Source organism: Lissotriton helveticus, chromosome 6 (genome assembly GCF_964261635.1).
Source record: "Lissotriton helveticus chromosome 6, aLisHel1.1, whole genome shotgun sequence".
NCBI classification, from domain to species: Eukaryota; Metazoa; Chordata; class Amphibia; order Caudata; family Salamandridae; genus Lissotriton; species Lissotriton helveticus.
Genome location: NC_136067.1, coordinates 1,715,107,364 through 1,715,129,080, shown reverse-complemented (window position 1 = coordinate 1,715,129,080; position 21,717 = coordinate 1,715,107,364).

Sequence of the window (21,717 nt, the reverse complement as noted above, 5' to 3'; positions counted from 1 at the left end):
CCCCACACTCTCTATCCGCCGTCGCGGATATCCGCCCCGGGAAATTAGTAGGAGGGGCATCTAACCGCCTCCCCCCCTGGGAGGGGCCCATGGCCATCTCCCCCTAGGCGCCCCATCCTGAGTGGGTGCCGCCTCCCCGTGGAAGGGGCCAATGGCCGTCTTCCCCCGGGCGCTCCCATCCATTGTGGGTGGTGCCCCACTCTAGGGACCTTGAAATTACTGCTCACCGATCATGACCTTACCGCCACAGACCGGATAGTTGACCGACTAGCCGGTCCCCCCTACTCCTCCTATAGGTCATGCTTCCTCAAACCCCTTAGCCATGCAACGAAGTCTCCTATGAATAAGTCATTCCCCTCCCTGGACAGGTGAACCCCATCGTTCAGATACATTTGATCACCCCGAATACACCCATGAGGAATGTTATGCAACTGCGCAGAACGGAACAATCTACCTATTTTATTATTGACCCGTTTAACTGAATGGTTCAGTGCTGACACCGAAAGGCCCCCCTGCCACATCTTCCTATGAATCATGTGGGACAAGGCAATCGTACACCCCGGGACTCTTTTAGCCAACCAGCTAACCGCCGACAAAATTCGTTCAAGTAACACTCGTCTACCCAGTGTCACCAAGTCGTTGCCTCCCAGGTGTACTATGACTACAGATGGCGGTGACCTATACCGCCCTAGAAGCCCCTCAAAAAATGATTCAAAGTGGTCAAAAACGAGCCCACCCTTCCCATGGAAGGCCACTCTGAACCCGTATTCCCCAGGTGCGGGAATCGCGTCACCTTCCTTGAATACGTCGCCGGCGCGCCTCATGTATGAGTGGCCCACGACCCATACCATCCTCTCTCCAGTCGGTGGCCTCTGACCGCTGGTCTCCTGGTGCTGGGTCGACCTCAAATTCCGCCCACGTGGCAGGCTCGCGAAACTGTAAAGTAAACAAAGACAGAAAACGTGAGTGCATGTCAATTGATCACTCACAACATGTGCAATCGCACATACCTCTTAAAGCAATTCGAGGACCAACGGCCCAATTGTTTCACTTCCTCAGCACTATGACCCCTGGCTGTAGCCTCAGTAGCAGCCCCTATCCTAAAGGAGTGGGTCCCAAAATCGCACGGGTCCATGCCCGCGTCAGCGATTGACAGTGCTAGCACCCTCTGAAACTGAAATCTCGTCAGTGGAGTGCCATCCTTGTGTCGGAGCAAGCTCCCCCCCCATGCGGCCGCCCTTAGCGCCAAATAGTCTTCCACACACTTCAACGGGCAGATGGAGGACCCACGCTTGCGCTGTACGACCACACTGTTTCCCATAGCCCACTGGTCAGTCTTGGACCTGGCTATCACGATCACCATCGAATCACCCCTTATTTGGATGTGATCCCTGCACAAGCCTCCCTCCATATCTCTCTTGTTCCTTGCGACAAGTTCGCTCACCCTCATAGCCCCATGGAATGCCAATGTGAACGCTGCCCGGAACAGAACTGCTTCAAAATGGGAGGAACACGTCTCATCCAGCTTTGCTAAAAGCAGAGACAGTCTGTCTAAGCCAATCGGGTGCCTCGTATCTTGCTTGCAACCCTCAAGGCACTGCCAGCCGCGAAGGGCTTTTTTCACCAAAACTGAACCTGTAGGGTCTTTAATGCCGTGTACCTGGGCCATGAATGAAATGGCAGCCCTATGCCTACTGGCCGTTGCCGCTGATCGGCCCTCTCTGTGCAGCGCTACCAAGTACCCCAGGAAGGATTCCACCTGACCCCAGTTCTGAATCTCTGTGGGACCCAAATATGTGCAATAGGAACGAAACGCTCCTTCGTATGCTCTCCTTGTCCTGGGGGCTAAACTCGCTGCCACGAGGTCTTGTAATCCGGGGCACCGATTAGCCATATTGTTTCGGGGAATGGTGCTGCCTCTAGGTCCGCTGTGGGTAGATAACCCCTGAATGCCTGCATATGTGAACGAGAGAGTGCATCAGCCGCATGATTCAGTACACCTGGCACATGTTTCGCCCTGAACTGTACATTCAATCTCATGCAAAGCAGCACAATTTCTTTCAACAATCTCAAGATCAATTTGCAGCGTGCTGCCTGTTGGTTAATGCACTCGACAACAGTCATATTATCAGACCAAAACACCACTGAGCGGTCCCTGAAGTCGTCAGACCATGTCATCAGAGCAACCCAGATAGGGAATAACTCCAGGAACCCAATGTTACTTGTGAGATCGTTGGAGTGCCACCATGTTGGCCATGTTTGTGCCGACCATCGATTACCTAAGATGGCGCCAAAACCCACGCTCCCTGCTGAGTCGGTCCATAGACCTAGTTCATCTGAAGATTCCGGCGGGGAGTTCCACACGACTCGACCGTTGAAGTCCGCCAGAAATGCCATCCAAATACGCATATCCTGGCGAACCTCCCCTGACAGTCTCGTACGGTGGTGACCCTCCTTGAGACCTACCATGGCTTGCGCGATAGAGCGCGAAAAGGGGCGGGCCATAGGCATCACCCTCAAGGCAAAATTAAGCTGACCCACTGTTTGTTGTAACTGGTGCAGGGTCACTTTATCCCCACTCAGGCATTGCATCAAGGAAGCCCTAAACTTGACCACTTTTTCCATCGGCAATCGGAAACACCCCTCCACAGAATCGAGTTCAATTCCCAGAAACTCCAGTGAAGTAGATGGTCCAACCGTCTTACCTGGTGCCAATGGGACTCCAAATTCACTCATGAGGATGCAGAAATCATACAGCGCCTGCGCGCAGTTCGTATCACCGGCTGCCCCCAAAAACAGGAAGTCATCCAGATAATGCATAACATGTCTATTCCCTGTAGCCTCGGTGAATGCCCATTCTAAAAAACAGCTAAACATTTCAAAATACGCACAAGAAATGGAGCAACCCATGGGCATGCATTTATCCATGTAATAACTTCCCTAAATGCAAAACCTAGCAGGCGCTGATCCTGCGGGTGCATCGGCAGCAACCGGAACGCTGATTCAATATCAGATTTCGCCATCAGCGCCCCAGGGCCTAGGTGGTTCAACATGGCCACGGCATCGTCGAACGATGCATATCGTACTGCACAAGCTTCTGGGTCAATGGCATCATTCACCGAGGAACCCCTAGGAGCAGAAAGGTTATGTATGAGTCTAAACTCCCCTGGGTCCTTCTTCGGGACAACCCCCAACGGGGAACAGATGAACTCAGCCACCGGCGGGCAACGAAAGGGCCCAGCCACTCGCCCTAAACTGACTTCTTTTGCTATTTTCTTTTCTGCCACGCCTGGGTTGTGCTGTATCGATAACTGGTTTCTACCAAAGGAGTTCCCCCGAAAATCCCCCGCCGGGATGTGGAAGCCATGTAAGAATCCCTTCCTCAACACCCCAGCGGATACATGATCAGGGTATTTGTTTAACCAAGGGATCATAACCATGAGATCAACGGGTGTCGGCAATCGGTCACAAAACTCTACCTCACTCCTGCTTAGACCCGCCTTTACCCCCCGTCCCGCTAATTTTCGATCTACATGCACTTTCCGGGTGTGAGGAATTCCCACAGCCGGCACACACATGCTTAAACTTGCATGTCCCCTGTGGTCTGTTACAGTTGCCTCTATTGAAGCCCCAACAGACCCCCCTTTTCCGCCATTCCCGCCAACTCTAGGCTGGTAGCCCCCCCCTGTGCCTGCTCGAAAGGGCACCCCGGGCTTTTGGCGGACCACTCCGGACCCGCTCCCGCCTGGCGAGGACGTACCTGTCGCCCCTGGCAGGAGCTGCTTGTGCCATGACACCGAGTCCAAACAATCCCAAGACAAAGAAGCATCATATTCTTTTGCTTTACGGAATTTCATGTCATAGCCTTTCCATTCTTCCCCTTCATACATTGAATAGAAATCCATAATGCGATTCTGATAACAAATCAAATCAGTCATAACCTCGGGTTTACGTTCCCCCATCACTGCGGTAAATATAGAGAAGGCCTTGACCCAGTTCGTCACTGTCTCGTCCACCCTGAACTCGGCCATCTTGGCGCGCCAGACACTCGGGTGCCACAAATCTTTCTGCGTTTTAGCATACTCCATCTCGCGATGATCAGTTAACAATGAAAACATGTTGACATACTTGTCTCCCCATATTAACTCTTTCGTGGCCATGGGAATGTGCTGTGCAACCTTTTCCCGCCTTGAGGGTATTGAGCCCTCCCCCGCCATCGGCAATGCGAGCTTACCCGGATCGGCCGTTGCTGCCGCCGTCTTTTCCTGATCAGCTGCTGGTACTCCAGGTGCCACCTGTGGGGGAACAAGAGGAACACTCGCCTTTGCGACATCTCTCGATTGCCGCAACTGCTTTATTAATACTCTGGCTTCTTCGGCCGGATCTCCCGGGGTCACTGTGCCCCCCACCTTTGTTTTGAGCCATGCCGTCAACTGTGCGGCCAATTCTGGGGGCATTTCATCATCCTCGGTCGAGGTGATCACCACCGGGATAGGCTGGCCTAAATCCGGTTTCTGAACCGGGTTACCAGCCGGTACGAGGGGGGCGATGGGGGGTACCTCTGGGACCGGGACCCCCCCCCGAAACCGCCATTTCTTTTACCCGCTTCCCTCTTACCCCGGGGACGACTCCCGGCAGGGCCGGGCCTATTACCTTTTTCGGCTGACCTGGGTCGTTCAATGCGGCCAATTGCTTCTTCACCTCCGCTAAACCTCTCCCGAGCGATTGGACTTGTCCGAGCTTTCGGTCCATACAAGCCATCCAGTTCGACAACAGGTGTAACACCCTCTCCGTCTCGGAACCCTTTCCTGCTTTCTTGTGAGGCATGGTTTCGAGTCTGGTCGATCCACGAGGTCCTGAAATCTGTGAGCCCTCGAAACTGAAAGAGTAAAAACAAGATTAACAGGTTCAAAATTGCTGCTTGTTCCGTCGAGGGCTCACGGGCAACGAGTGGGTGCAGCCTTCCGATCCGAGGAACAAGAGGACGCTCCTCTGGATTCCCGCTCCTTTATTCTTCTGCGGGAGGGCGTGTACCCGTCCCTGGTACGCCTACGGGGCGTGGCGTCTTCCGTTGAGGTGTCTAGGACAACCCCTCTTGGGCGGGGGAAGGCGCGCCCCGGCTACGCCGCTTCGGGCATACCAGCCGGGCTATGCCCACCCCGCCCAAAATGGTTTCCCGGGAGGTTCGGGGCACCCATCCATACGTTCGGGGGGACCGAGTGGTCGCCCCTTGCCAATCTGCATGTAGGCCTGAATAGGGCTGTGCCTTCCCCACACAATGCTGGCTCCACCTCCTGTGGTGCGTCTGATGTCCCTAGCCTGTCCTGTCAATAGGGAGAGGGACTGAGCAAAACAAAGTGCCCCAGAACCAGTTGTAACTGGTTCTCCCCTTGCCCTACAGTTTGTGACAAAGGGAAATGTGTGTGTAAGAAGGGGCTGTGACCCCATTAAAATGTTCTCTCTTGCTCCTAACTTGAGGGGGGCCTGCTGCTGCTGCTGGGCACCAGGAGGTACTGCCACTAGGGACTGCCTCCCTGCAGGAGGGCCCTGTGAGCTGGCCCCTGGGCCCTGGCTTTGCCCCCATCATTCTACAAAGACTTTCCTGGTACTTTGTTCTACAGCGCCTGTGAGCGCTTTATTTTCTACAGAGGGAGAAGAGCTGCATTCATTCCTGGGCAGAGCTCTGGACTTATGCCCCGGTGAGTGCCCTATTTCTGCCCCAGGGGGATGGCTGAGGGCCTGCAGTGCAAACCTGCACTGTGTGGGATAACCCCGCATATCTGCCATTTTTTATTCCTAGCGGGTGCCCACCCCGCCAGGGATTTTGCTGTGCTTTTGAAACTCCTAGCGGGTGCCCACCCCGCCAGAGACTTTACTGTTCTTTCGAAACCCCTAGCAGGTGCCCACCCCGCCAGGGACGTTGCAATGTTTCTTTTTAAACCCCTGGCGGGTGCCCACCCCACCAGGAACTTTGTATTAAAACGGTAGCCTACCCCGTATTGTGCCACATCACCGCCGAGGCCCGAGCCGCTTTTCAAAACTCACTCCGGGCCACTATCAGAGCGACCCAGATGACAGGCGCTGGTGCCTGGTTGGGGGCGGGCCACCCGGAAGCTGTGGAGGCTGCCAAATACCAGCGCGGCCCAGGAGGAGCACCATGAAGCGGACAGCGAACACCAAGGTGGCGTTTGCACCCGGGACCCTGAGAGCGAGGGAGAGCGCCGTGGTGCCGAGTGAGGCAGAGGAGTGCTGCACTGACTGGCGGGGCTCCCGTATGGAGAGGAGAGCCCCGTGTGCAGCTGCCAAAGACCGGTGAGTTGAGCGGAGCGGGCGGGAGCCTACCCTGCTCTCCAGTACCGGGTAAAGAGCGGAGTGCTGAGGCCCTGGCGAAGTCAAAGGGAACCTGGATATCGGCCCAGCAGCAGAGACAGTGCCGGCCGAGGCACAGTGCCGGTCCCTTCCTCGCCGCATCGGAAGAGTCCCGGTGAGTGCGGTTGTAGTCTTGTTGGTAAGGGGATGGGTTGAGGCATATTTTCGGCACTTGCCCCCCTCCATTGCACCCTAATCATTGTTCCCTGAGGCACAGTTGGTGCCAGTGCCATCTCCAGCTGCCCTGCGAGCACGCAGCAGGCAGCTGCAACGTTGAGGCCCAGTATTTTACTTTTTGGGGGTGTGTCGGGGCATATTGTAGTGCCCGCCCCCTCCCCTGTGGGTGCTCTGAGGACACCAGGGATGCCCACTGATTTTTCTCCAGCTGCCCAGGTTGTAGTGGGCAGCTCCAAAGTTGCGCAGTTCTTCTACAGGGGGCACAGTAAATGCCCATGCCCCTCTTGGTAATTTCACAGCTGCCCAGAAAGTAGTGGGCAGCTGCCACATTTAGGCCTGTTCTTTTGCGTTGTTGCTTTTGGCTGCGTGCGCAGCCAGCCCTGACTTTTGGGACAAAGGGAGTTTGAGCCCCATGGAAGGCCAGTGATTCTGGAGCAAAGTGATTGCATCCTGTGTTTCAGGTCTAATATGTTTTATTATCAACAAATGGGAGCCTGAGGGGGTATACTTCGGAACAGGTCGCCCCCCACTCTATCCTACAATACAACACCATACCTGCTCCTGCTATATGTGTGGAAGTAAAGCCACCATGTATTTACTCAATCCAGACACCCTATTTGAAGTGTCAAACACAGTAAATTTGTATTTTCACAACTTTAATTGAGCAGGCGCACAGCAAGGAATAAAATAGAATAGCCAGTTTTACCATGCTCATTTTAAATCAGGGATAACACATTCTAAATTAGATGGTGGTTCCTTGGTAGGGTCACTTACAGAAATACATTATTCACTTTTTTTGGTTTTTCTCATTCCTGCACCATTCACTTTTCAGTTGTGATAGTAGGCAGATGCTGATGATGAGAACCTGAGGATGCAGGTGAGTACCAGTTTGTAAACCTCCCTTGGTATTACTCCTGTGAGGCGCTGCCCACTTCTCTCACCTTTTTTCCTTTTCTTCATCCTTCACTGACTCCTTGGGTACATTGAAGGGGCACCAGCAGTCACTATACCACACTGTTTTAATTGATGTAGTGATCTAGGACACAATGACCCAGTTGTGAAAATACAAATTCACTGTTTGACACTCCAAATAGGGTGTCTGGATTGAGTAAATACATGGTGACTTTACTTCCACACATATAGCAGGAGCAGGTCTGGTGTTGTATTCTAATATGTTTTATGCCTTTGGCGTAATGTAAGTATGCACCCTGTGTTAGACCTCTAAATGTGTTTTATGATTAGGAGGTTGCTTGGCCCAGTATAGTTTATACTAGTAAGTTTGTTTCACTCCGTGACCTATGCCTAAGGTGATAAGTATTGCGTAGTGTGTTCCTACCTTTTACCAGTGGTTACTGGTTGTGTTCTACAATTGTTATTTGGTGCTACAGTTCTTCTATGTTCTAGATCAACTATTTCTGCTAAGTGCTGATACTGACAGTGGCGCACGTGGCCCTGTCATGTGTAAATAATCCCATGTAAATACTGCCCAGTGTCAGTTGGCACAGTTTATATGTGTGATTATGATCTAATGTGTTAATGGTAATACAAAGGTTATTTTTATATATAACCTTGTGTGGAGTTCCTTTTTGTGGTGAGCCTAGTGTGTTGCTGATATGTGTGTATGTGTGTGCCAAGCTGCCAAGGGGGTGAGCAGGGGTTATCTTGGCATGTAACTCCCTTGCCCTGACAAGAGTGGTGGTCTTTGCCTGGCATTGGTGCAATCCTTAGCCAACCAGAGATCCCATTTCTAACAGTGACAAGTGGGAATTACACGTTTTTTAGACTGGATGTACAGAACGGTAAACAGTCAAAATATCGAGGAAAAATATCGAATGGACATAATATCGAGTTTAAAATATAGAATGGACAAAATATCGAATGGACAGAATATAGAAAGTTGAAATATCGAAGTATATAATATAGGTTATTAAAATTATCGAATTTTTAATAATATCGAATTTTTATAGTGTTTTTATGTTATTATATGTGTGAAAAGTGTGTATTTCTGTTATAATTAATTGTAATTAGTTAATTTTGTTTTTTTAATTTTTGCGTAATTTAATTCTGTAGCGGGTTGTGGGTTTATAGGGGAATAGGGTGGGAAGTAATTTAATTATAATTAATTAAATATGTAAATGTATTTATTGGTATTATTTTTTAATTAATTGTTAATTAATTCATATTTGGTAATTAATTACATTTTAATCGGCAATTAATTTTGATTAATTGATTAATTGCTAATTATGTTAATTTTACTAATTTATTTTCTGTAGAGGGTTGTGGGTTTATAGGGGAATTGGGTGGGAAGTAATTTATTTATAATTAATTAAATATGTAAAATTATTTTTTCTTATTTATTTAGAATTAATTGTTAATTAATTTTTTATGGGTAATTAATTGAATTTTAATTGCCAATTAATTTTATTGAATTGATTTATTGCTAATTATGTTAATTTTACTAATTTATTTTCTGTAGCGGGTTGTGGGTTTATAGGGGAATAGGGTGGGAAGTTATTTATTTATAATTAATTAAATAATTCAATGTATTTAATTATATTTAATTTGAACTAATTGTTAATTAATTTTTAATTGTTACATAATTAATTGTTAATTTGTAATTAATTTGTATTAATAGGTAGCTAATTGTAATAATTAATTTTAATTTGTCATTTGAATTGATTAATTATTATATTATATTAAATTGGTAATTACTTTTAATTAATTTTTTATAGATATTAATTTATATGTTTTTTAAATAATATATGAAGTATTTACTTTCCCTACTGTTGCACTCTCTGGAGGGGGAATAGTAATTTTAACCCCTACGCTATCCAATGCTTTCCCTACTGTTGCACTCTTTGGAGTGGGAATAGTAAGTTTGACCCCTACGCTATCCAACGCTTTCCCTACTGTTGCACTCTTTGGAGTGGGAATAGTAATTTTTACCCCTACGCTATCCAACGCTTTCCCTACTGTTGCACTCACTGGAGTGGGAATAGTCATGTTTAACCCTACGCTATCCAACGCTTTCCCTACTGTTGCACACACTGGAGTGGGAATAGTAATTTTTACCTCTACGCTATCCAATGCTTTTCCTACTGTTGCACTCACTGGAGTGTGAATAGTAATTTTACTCCCTACGCTATCCAACGCTTTTCCCACTGTTTCACCCACTGGGGTGGGAATAGTAATTTTTACCTCTACGCTATCCAACGCTTTCCCTACTGTTGCACTCACTGGAGTGGGAATAGTAATTTTTACCCCTACGCTATCCAACGCTTTCCCTACTGTTGCACCCACTGGAGTGGGAATAGTAATTTTTACCCCTACGCTATCCAACGCTTTCCCTACTGTTGCACTCTTTGGAGTGGGAATAGTAATTTTAACCCCTACGCTATCCATTGCTTTCCATACTGTTGCGCCATTTGGAGTGGGAATAGTAATTTTTACCCCTACACTATCCAACGCTTTCCCTACTGTTGCACTCTTTGGAGTTGGAATAGTAATTTTTACCCCTACGCTATCCAACGCTTTCCCTACTGTTGCACTCTTTGGAGTGGGAATAGTAATTTTAACCCCTGCGCTATCCAACGCTTTCCCTACTCTTGCACTCTTTGGAGTTGGAATAGTAATTTTTACCCCTACGCTATCCAACGCTTTCCCTACTGTTGTATTCACTGGAGTGGGAATAGTAATTTTTATCCCTACGCTATCCAACGCTTTCCCTACTGTTGCACTCTCTGGAGTGGGAATAGTAATTTTAACCCCTACGCTATCCAACGCTTTCCCTACTGTTGCACTATTTGGAGTTGGAATAGTAATTTTAACCCCTACGCTATCCAACGCTTTCCCTACTGTTGTATTCACTGGAGTGGGAATAGTAATTTTTACCCCTACGCTATCCAACGCTTTCCCTACTGTTGCACTCTCTGGAGTGGGAATAGTAATTTTAACCCCTACGCTATCCAACGCTTTCCCTACTGTTGCACTCTCTGGAGTGGGAATAGTAATTTGTACACTTCCGCTATCGTACGGTAATAATATTGGATATTATTTAATTATAATATGTTACTATATATATATGTTTTAACAAATATGATTGTAAAAAATGTTTTCATAACTTTCATTAATTATTTAATTATTATAAGTTAATTTAAGTATTTTTAAGTATATTTTAGTCATTAATTTTTAATAATAATTTAATTTAACATTGTTTTTAATAAAGTCGATATTTTTATGAACTATATTTTTGTAAACGATATTTTTTACTCGATATTTTTGTACTTACCTGTTTGTAGATACAAACTCGATATTCTGTCTGTCGATATTTTGTCGCCGATATTTTTGATAGTCGATATTATGTCCCTCGATATTATGTCAGTGATCCGTATAGAACCACTACCAATGACATGATTGGTTGTTCTCCTTTTGAGGTTATGAGAGGGAGAGTACCTAGAAGTAAATCTAATGCTTCGTGGTTGGTTCAATCAACTTCATTTAATATAGATTTGGATATTGTTAAGGATAGGATTGCGAAATTACATTCTATCAACAAAGACAACTTTTAAAAACAGAGACGTTCAAAACATGATCCCATTGTCAATGTGGGTATGTTGGTGAAAGTAAAAAAAACATGGAGGGTGAAAAAAGGAGAAAGCCAATATATGTGTCTTTTTAGAGTGAAACAAAGACTAAAAAACTCTGTAAGGCTACCTGATGGAAGAGTGTGGAATTTGAGCAGAAATAGCTGTTCTCAAAGCAGATAAAGAAGTCTATGAGAGCAATTGTGAAAATATGTCTAGTGACCTTGAACATGGAACTGTTTATGCAAATATTTTTGCTTCACAGAATGTATTTGATGAGGATGAAATAGTAGAGAATACTGTTGCTCCTGATGCTTGCAATGATTCTGTTGACAATAAGTGTAATGAACTGATCGGCAAACGTCCTCGCAAAAAACGAGGATGGTAGTCGGATTTCGTCTCTTTTATCAAAAACAAGTTTGTAATATAGTTTTTTTTGTTTTGTTTTATTAAAAGGGGATGTGTGTACTTTTAATGTTATTGTTTGAGTGTTTTAGTTCACGGCGCGATCGTGTTGTTCTAGAACATCTGATTGTAGCCGTGATCCAAAGAGGGACAGTTGTGAGCAGCCTACCGGAGCTGGAAGACATGAACCTGGTGGTGCTTCCATTTTATGGAATAAACCTGTTTTTTAAATCTATTTTCCGGACTGCGTATTACTTAACAAAGAGACACCCTTGGGAAAAAAATATTATAATAACAATCGTATCTGGAAGGATAGTAGTGAAATGGTTCACTTTCCCAGACCTTGAATCCTCTCTAGCGCGCAGCATCACTTACTTTAGTGGTGAACATATTAATGTAGCTGAGATCTTGTTCCTTATCCATTGGAGTGGAACTGGCTATATTCACCTTCATGTTACATTGGTGCCTGGAAGGATCCCACCCTCGAGGCCAAAGAAAGTGTTGTATTTACCACACAACACTGGTAACTCATCTTCTCAACTTTAATGGCAGGTGAATAACTTGTGCCTCACAAGCCAGGCACCTCTCCTCAATGACATTCCAACTGCCACCCCACACAATGACCTCACCAGTAGAACCCCATTACATAGAGCAATTACCTAAGTGACATTCTCTACTGTACATGGAAAGCAAGACTGCCCAAGACCACATTATAACAGGAACACCATGAGAAAATAAAGTTGTCACCAACCTGAAATAGTCAGTCACGTGTGTAGCCGATGATATTTCTTCATGCATACAGTAACATAGGTGTATATTGCTTTGGATCCATGAACCATCGAAAACCTCTGTGGGCTTTAGTGCTGCTTCTATTGCTGTACAAGATTCAGGGAGCGCTCTGGCAGTTGTGGGGGGAGAAGTAAAGTGACAGCCACATCCAGGAATGAGTGGGTGGAGGGAGAGGGGACTGAGGAGGGGAGGGTGGCATGTAAGAGAGGGAGGGGTCATATTCACAGTACTTTGGGGTATCTGTGGGAGGAGGAGCGACTGCTGAGGGAGATGGGTGGGGGCAACAGCAGGCCTTGATGGGGCAAATATAAAGGACCCACACAAAAGAGAAGGAGACAGGACGCACTATCCTTGTGCTGGTTGCATTCAAGGTTGACACACCCGATGCACCATGGGAAGTGTAGAAGGTAAGAAGGAGAATGGGAGTGAAGCTAAAGAAGTGGCAAATGTAGGGAGCAGAGAAACAGGACGAGGCTGATGTGGGGCTTTAAGTGATATGTGAGCGTGGTGAGAAACAAGAAACCAATCAAGGTAGACCCAGGTGGAGAAGGGGCAGAAAAGGGGGAGAAGTGTGCCAGTCAGAGATCATGCCAAAAGGCCCCCCACATGTTTAGAAAATGATCATAATGGTCAGCGAGCCAAACAATAATCCGATTGTAGGTGGCCACCTGGAACAAAAATCACGTAACCAATCCTCAGGAGTTGGACAGGTGGGTGTCCTCCAAAGCTTCAGGGTCTTAGCGGTGGGGATAAGAGTAAATGATGCCATTTTGGCTTCCACAAGGACATAGTGAGGCATGGTCACTTCTGTGTATACTTTGCCGGGCAGGGAGCCAGCACATCTTTGTTGATCTTATAATATTCAGTTGGATTGCCATCAAGTCCCTATGGCTTGCCATAGGTCAAGTCATCAATCGTCTTCAGTATTTCTTATGAGGTGATATCTGCCTCTAAGGCCAGGCTCTGGTCGGCCGTGAAGTGGGTATAGCATTGTGGGACAGAAAGTGCTCCACTTCATCCAGGCTCAAACAGTGTTGCGGGGGTAGTGGGTTGTAAAATAGGACCTAAAGGTTTCTGATACATCCAGTGGGTTGGGAAGGAGTTGACCAACTTCCTGTTGAACTGCCGGTATGGAGCATGTAGCGCCCTGTTGCTGCAACTGCAGTGCCAGGAGATGTCCTACCTTCTCTCCATGCTCGTAATGGCGCTGCTTAATGTGGAACAGTAACGTTTCATCGCAAGAGGTGCAAAGGCCATTGTGGTAGTATTTGACTTGCAGCAGGGTCTGTAATGTATCTTGTGAGGGGGATTGGGAGTATTTGGCCATGAGGAAGACAAGGGGTTCCAGTTGCAGCTGTTTGCTCGAGGCCTTGTGCTTCCACTGGAAGGTGTCACACATTAGGTCACCTATCATTGTTGCCTTTCTCACCACCCATAAGGTACCTGGGGAATCTATGGTCCCTCATTCACATCAAGAAAAGATCGTAGATATGAACACAATTGCTCATTGTCTTTGGGGGAATTGTATTACGAGAGGTTGAGGTACCATTTTGGGGGTGGGCGCCAAATTACATTCAAGTCAAGACAGAGGCAGATTACATCGTGGTCAGACAACCCGGTCAGGGGATTATTGTTGAGTTGGTCAATAAGCTAACCAGAGCTGCACTGAGGAGAAAGAAATCTATTCTGGACCGGGTGCCGTGCATCCAGAGGTGTTGGTGTAGTCCCTTTTGATGGTCTCTACGGGTCAGTGAAAGCAAAATCTGACACTTGTTTGTGCAGGAGGCCACCCTCTGTGATGTTGTGGTGTTGAGGATAATTTGATTTGGTCGGAAAGAGGCCTGGAATCATATTCCAGTTGCGCCCCCAAGTGAAATTTTGTTCTGGGATGTTGCCAGAGAATCAAAGTCAAGGCGGCATAGGTAGCTTTTTTTTAAATGGATCGGGCATACACAGAGCTGACAAGAAGGACCTGATCATAGAAAAAACCCTTAATAAAGACAAAGTGGCCTTGAGGGTCGCGCCAAGTCAGAAGGTCTTGCCTGGCAGGTGTTTGGCCAGAAACATGGTGATAGAGCTTGGCGGAGGGGGCCTCTCTGACCCCTGGTAGGACCTTGCATACGTGGTACCGCTCGCCTACCCAATCCCAGTAGAGTTTCTGACTCTCTGCATCAGAAATGAGCGTCTCTTGGAGAAGAGCAATGCCAGGCTTAAGGGAGCGGGTATAACTAAAGATCTTCCAGTGCTTAGTATAATGGGTGAGTCCATTCAAGTACTTGGAAATCACCCTTAAGGCCTGGGGTGAGGCGAGTACATATACCCAACAGAGGAAGCCAAACAGAAGGGCTTATGGGGAGAAGCCGAAGGCCCGAGGGTAGTGAGAGGGAAAGTGGGAGGAGATAAGGAATGCAAGGGGGTATAACGGGTGGGCACTCAGTGACACGTCTTTGGGAAATAGTGAACCACCTTTGAACGGACTGGAGAGAATGGCCAAAATGCCAAATTACTGTGGTTGGGCCTCCCTAAAGTGTAAAATGTAAAGTAAGAGGAGGGTAAGGAAGGGGAGCTGCTGTGTTGCAAAGCATAAGGTAGGGAGATGCCAAAGAGAGAGGAGGCAACAACCAGCAGGAAGCCAAGAGGCAATCATGGTGCGCTGCAACTAACAGGGTACACTTGATGGGGGTGTGGTGAGATGCATAGCCAACTGAATGAACCCATGGGGACTCAGGACAGGAGGACCCATCAGCAGGGGCAGAAGTTTTCAAGGGGGAGCAGGATTTGGCCATGGGATGAGAGTTCTTGTGAGGATAGCTTGGATTCGGGTCACACAAAAACTGTTTTGTAGCATCCTCCAGACAATGATGTTCTGTAGAGGAGTACCTCGAGGGGCCCTCATGTTGAAGGAGGGGAAAGACACCAGAGGAGGCCCAGGTCCATATCAGTAGGTACAACCACCTCCAGATACCCAATTGATTAAGATTGAAGAATTCCATTGTCTTATTAACTTGAGTGATCATCATGACTGTGGGGTCTAGGAGGCCATAGTAGATGCCAAGTTCCTGAAGACAAGCTTGCAGTTGGAGGAAGTGCCCACAGAGGGTCTGGGTCTCCGAGGAAAAGCCTTGAGACAAGAATATTGTGCGGCCATCATGTTGAAAGTGCCATGTTTTTTAGTTACCTGGATCTCTTGGCGGGCCTGCTGGTGCCGCAAGAAGCAGGTGATGATCTGCCTTGGACTGTCCTTGAGCAGTGAGCAGCATTGACGGATCCTGTGGGCCCTCTGAAAGTCCAAGGGAGGATCAAAGAAGAAGCCCATCAGAGTGTGAACGAACAAAGCTAGGAATCCCTTGATGTTATCTCCTTCTAGTTTTTCCGGAACCCCGCAAATCTGAACATTGTCCCAGCGGGAGCGGTTTTCCAACTCAACAATTATCTTCTGTAGGTAACCCTGCTCCCACATTTTTTCATCAATCTGGTCTGGACGGGATTCACAAAAAGTGTTTCAAGGAACAGATGACCTGAACTAGTTTATATAACATATAACATTATTCCATGTTACCCAAATAAAATGAATCTGATTTATGCACAATATTATTCTCAAAACAGGATGTATTGTTCATGTATATATCAATTTCACAAAATCAAATTAGCGTTTACAACATCAATTTTTAAATACAAATCACATAACAATATTGATAAATTGTTATTAGTTCTGCTTTATCTGTGAGTTCCACATTGATGTTTACGTTGCCATTACCCTATGCATTTCAGGACCCATGGTCCCTTCATCAGGGACCTCTGTGTGGAAAACAAACAAACATAATTCAGATAATTTTTAAACTTGCTGTGTCTCCAGGTGGGAACAAATCTTAACACATCCCCCCAATTCACGTGAGAATTCACAGTACTTCAACCTGGTGCTGTACTCATGCCCAATCCAGCATTCTGATTGGCAACCAACAGCCTGCATGTCTCATGCAAAGTAAACTGAAACAGTGTTGATAAAATGAGAACCACTGTCACACTAAAACAGCTAGAATCACCACAATGGCTTCCCTATAAGTAAGATTAATTTGATTAGGGTGACATGGTAATATGTTCCATGTTATGTACACCTAGCCATGTACGCAGGTTGTTCAGGTAATCATTGACTTGAAACACTTTTTGTGACTACATTGTAGGAAGTAAGGTAGTTCCCTATCCCTGCGTAGCACACAAAAATGTGATCAAACATTGGAAAACGCTGGCAAAGTAGAAGAATTTGGTGTGCACCTCCCACGTTATATAGGAAATTCCAGACAGGTTTCAGTCATAGTTAACCTGAAACTGAAAGAGGCTATGTCCTGATGGATAGTCTGTGCAGGAGATCTTTAAGGTATTGTCTGCTACTTCAAAGACCATGGTTTTAAGCGTTCCGAGCTCCCTCGATATGACATCCAGTGCAGACTTGGAGGAGGGATCCATGCCTTTCCCAGTCTTTGACTGTTTCCTCATCAGCATCTCTGTGATGAGGAGCTGTCTAGTATAGTTCAACATGATGATAGGGTGGCTGTGGTAATCTAATTAGGACCAGAAGCAGTCCTTCTCAAGGAGGGAGACCCAGATGGAACCCTGGAAGCGAGCAGGTGGGGCATAGGCTTGGTGATGTCAGTGGTTCAAAGTTGGGCCACCAGGCTGAATCCCCCAGAAGCACCTTAGAGAAAGTGTGGACTGACAAACCGCCAGGCCTGGAGCAGTATTGCAGCCGCCCACCAGTCACAGTATTGACCAGTTCATCTGAACCCCTGTACATTGTACTTCAAGCGTGCCTCTGGGCCAGGGATGGCCACTGACAGTCACTGGGATGAGACATCCAGCCTTTACAAGAAAAAAGAAGATAGTTTGTATCTCACTCTACTCCCTGGGCAAAAAAGAGGGGTGGAGGTGGGTGGCCCCAGTTGGCTAGGTCGGACAGGCCTGGATACAGGAAGGGAGAGTAGGGCTTCCCCTGGGACAGGATACACAGACAGGGCCCCCTTGCCTTAAGTAGATGACTCTCAAAAGGAAGGAGGCTGCAAGTGCCAAATTCCTGCCACACCATGAGCTGAAAAGTGGGTGAAAGCCCCATGGTCCCTACGATATGAAGGTGGTGTTGTATGGGTTCTGGGCACCATGGTCTGTGCTGGCAACATTGTCAGGAAAGCTGCAGCCAGTGATCAAAGGAATGTGACTCTCCTTTTGCCAGGGCCTTAGGCTGCGTGGCTTGCGTGATGAAGGTGAGGGCCCGGTACAGCTGGGAACTTCACGTTGCCCCTAGCAGATGGAGTCTGGGCAGTTGTCCCAGCTAGCAGTGGCATCGGTGTAGAGAAGTAGCAGCGTTAGAATCCTCCAAGTATCTGCTGTAGCGACATGGCCATAGTGTAACACAGGACAGCTTTAGCCTAGGTCTCACCGGGCTCTGTGTGGCTTTTCAAAGGCCCCATCGGCCAGTGGTCCGGGGCATGGAAGGCGGGTGCAACCTCCCAGGACACAGACACCCCTTTCGTGGTGGTGTATCCCCTGGATGGTATTGGGAGGGGGGCCGCAAGCCCCTCGTCGTTGGGAGCCATCTTGTCATGGTGCTTGGCTCGACCCGCAGGCAGTGTTTTATTTGTAAGAAATAAAAGTACTGGTGCCCAAAGTTCTGCTCAGAAGCCTGCGACCAGTGCAACGGACTGTCGGCATGCCTAATTTGAAGACTGCATAGTCTTAAATCAACCTTATAACTCTTTAATTCACTACTAGACACTCCCTGCCCCTTCATACCGCTCTTGCAGGTCCCGGCTTTTTCCCTTTCTGATGGCTTTTATTCTATCTCTTTCTCTGTCTCTCTGCTGTGTGCATGTTTTTTCCTCTTTTGCTCTCAGTAAAAAACTAATGCAGAAAATTAAGTGCCAGTCCCCAACAATGAGTGCCGATGGCCTCCGCCAACGACCACAGGCTCAAAGAAAGCACTGGTCACAGGTTCGCATTGTTGCTGGTCCACTCAACCTTTAATTATCCTACGGCCAACAAAGGGAATACCGTACAGTTGTGTAATTATTTCTATGTGTTATTTAGTGATATGACAACTAGGGTCTCGATTATGAGTGCCTTGTTAAATTGTGACACCATTGCAAACTCCGCTTTGCACAAGTGTCGCTATTACGAATCGGTCTGAGTTCTCCTAGGTCTTGGACGTTTATTTAATTTATTTATTTATGTTAGTGTTTTATAGAGCACAAAGTTGACCCATGAGGGTATCAGAGCACTTTACAAGGTTTACAGAAATAACGTTTACAGATGTGAACAAAAAGGCATAGACATACAGAAGTATACTAAACGATAGGAAGGGGCAGGGGAGCTGGGTACATAGGGGGAAAAGGGACATGTATGTGTGGCTACAGATGCCGTTAAACAGCATAGAACCCCACAGTTTCTTGGTGGGGGGAATAGGTGATCTGAGGACCAGGCGATGGTCTTAGCATAGTAAATATCTGCAGGTCACAACTGCCAATACTTACCAGGAGAAAAGTCTGGGAAAATACCCATTCCAAAATGGAAGGCGTGCAATAGGTGCAGTTAATTGCACCAGTTAAAGGTTGAACCCCTTGGTACCTATGTAAAGGGTGCAAACATTAGCAACTGTTCTCCAGTGTACTCGCAATCGAAGCCCTTGAAATGAACATGCCATTTACAAACACCCACGGTGTCATTTTGTTGGATGTGTATGTCCTGTGTATAGCAAGTGTCACTATTAGTCGATTTATCCTCCTAGGAGGAATTGAATGTTAAATCCGTCATGTCTAGAGGTGAACGTATGGCTTGCAGATCACTGCATTTTCAGCAGGAAACGTTCAGATCACTGAGGCATCCTGCAAGCTCTTCTCAGTCACTTACTTATTCATCCTCCATTGAATTAGTCTCTCATGCATGGATTTTTGCCTAACCCAACAGCTACCAATCAAGTAGCACTTCCACTTTTAGGAATGTCGGATATATTGGCTTTGAAAATGCTTAATAAATACTGAATACCCAATCAAACTGTTTCCCAGCATAGAAAGCGATACATCTGGGCACTAATGAGTGTAAAATATTTTGCAACTGTGAAGTTGAAAGAATATTATAATGCGTTAGACGACATAGGCATTTTAAGGAACAAAGGTGCATATTATCAAGAATGGCGTTAGAATAATCGCCTGTTTAGCGGCAGAAAACTGCTGCTAAAGTGGCGATAATGGGCTTGATAATATGCCCTGGAGAATTCCAATAGAAGCCCATGTTCACACCAGAACATGGACTTCTATTGGAATCCTCCGGGGCATATTATCAAGCCCATTATCGCCGCTTTAGCGGCAGTTTTCTGCTGCTAAACCGGCGATAATTATGAACGCCTTGATAATATGCCCCAAAGTATGCACTAGAAAAAGATGGAGTTGTGTTAATATCTGCAGAACGATATCGAACCTGAGCAAGAGAAGGTTTCATTATTTGCCATCTCCCCCTAGAGCTTCCTTTTTGGTAGGCTTAGTGGTAATGATGGTATATCTAAAGGAAGTGGGTGGCTATGAATAGAAAGTATTCTTTTATTCAAGTCATTTATAGTCATTCATGCACTGGCCGTGATGATATCTGCAATGCTATTAATGTTACTATTTACATGAATTGGAAGAATCAAGCATTCTAATTTAGGGGAGGATTAGTAATTGTTTGTGTACTTTTCCTCTATTCGTGTTTGAAATCACAGTCTTTCATGAACACTTTCAAAGGATCTCAATAATTATGATTAGGCGCCATTTCATAAAAATACAAGAAGCTATAATTATGCAGTGTAGAACCGAGATGCTGGACTGTGTCCATCATGCTTGCTTGCTTTCATTCTAAGCTAGACACATTGCTGCGGCTCCACTTTATTGTTTGTGCTTTATCTGATTACGATGAGTATGTTTACACCCTAAAACTGAAAGGCTGTGGCAAGGGGTGGGGTGGACAGGGAAATGTGGGAAGCTTCAGACAGGGGCATTTTCTCGAAACACGCGCTTTCACTGGCCCTGCAGCATTTGCTGCAAAATGTCCAATTAAAAGTGCAGAAACAGACCTGAATCACGCCTGTCACTTTAATCAACCATGTTGAGGCACCTAACTGCAACCCGTTACAGTAGATGACAATACTTGCTAGACCAGCTGGAGAGATGGGACAGAAAGGACTAGTTCTCTGGCTCTTTTCCCTTATTAAATACACTTTTGCTCTTACAGATACGTCAGAAATACTGATGTATCTGTAACTCCTTGCGACATGATGCGTCATACTGTAAATATGACGCATCATTGGTGTCGCAAGGAGTGCGCAGTGAAAAGTGACGCATCGCTGTTTTCACGCAGCGATGCGTCACTTTTCATAAATGAGGCCCAATGGGCGGGTAGAGTGAGCAAGAGTGGTAGTGTGAAAGATGTAGGGGGCTATTCTCAAATGTAAATTTACTCGTAGTAAATTTGCTCTTACACTTTTGAGAACCTTTGCTACTTTGGGCTATTCATAAAATCTGAGTGTAAAATTACTCAAATGTGTAGATTTATATGTCTCCACAACGTGAATTGAGGAAGTGGAGTCTAAACAAATGTAAAATAAAACTGTAAGCTTACAACCAGTAATGTTATGGCCCTGGGACTGCCCCTCCACTACCGGGGTGAAGACCTCCGCTTGGAAGGGAATAGGAGAATTATAAATACCTGAAACTAATCCTATAAACCTAACACCTTTTCACTTCCAACCATATACATGTTGTCTGCACCAATTAGCCTCTAGGGCATTTACAAATTTGGGTTTCCTAAAAGTGTATTTTCTTGCATTTGCAGTTTTAGTCTCAGAGAAATTTATCTTTTCCCAGTTCGAGTCTTAATTTAAAGCACCAAATTCAGTATGGAAATCTCCAGCTTCCACTCTCTGTGTTTCCTACTGACTCAGCATTAAACGGATTACACAAGGTGACACACGATGATTTCAGATCTTCTCTCAACTTTATTTTGTGTGGATTCCAGAACTCAAAGTAGCATGTCGTGGGGATATGAGAAGGAGTACCTATCACAATTCATTCTATACTTTTCTTTTGCTAAATTAATATGAACATCATTCACAAACAAGTTTCCTTTTGCTGACTTCCATTTTCCTTATGTTTTTAGACAGTTCCAGGCCTCGTCCCTTTGTGATCCTGGAATGGGACAATGCTAATTGGCCTCTGTCCTAGGGAACATAGATTGAGTGAGGGGCAGACTCCTTCACCAATTTGAATACAGCTGGTTTGTTCCGAAGAAAGGATGGCCCCTGCTTTTTATGGCTTCACTGAACACGTCTACCCAACCGAGGGCCATATCTACGAAGCATTTTTCTGGTCACAAA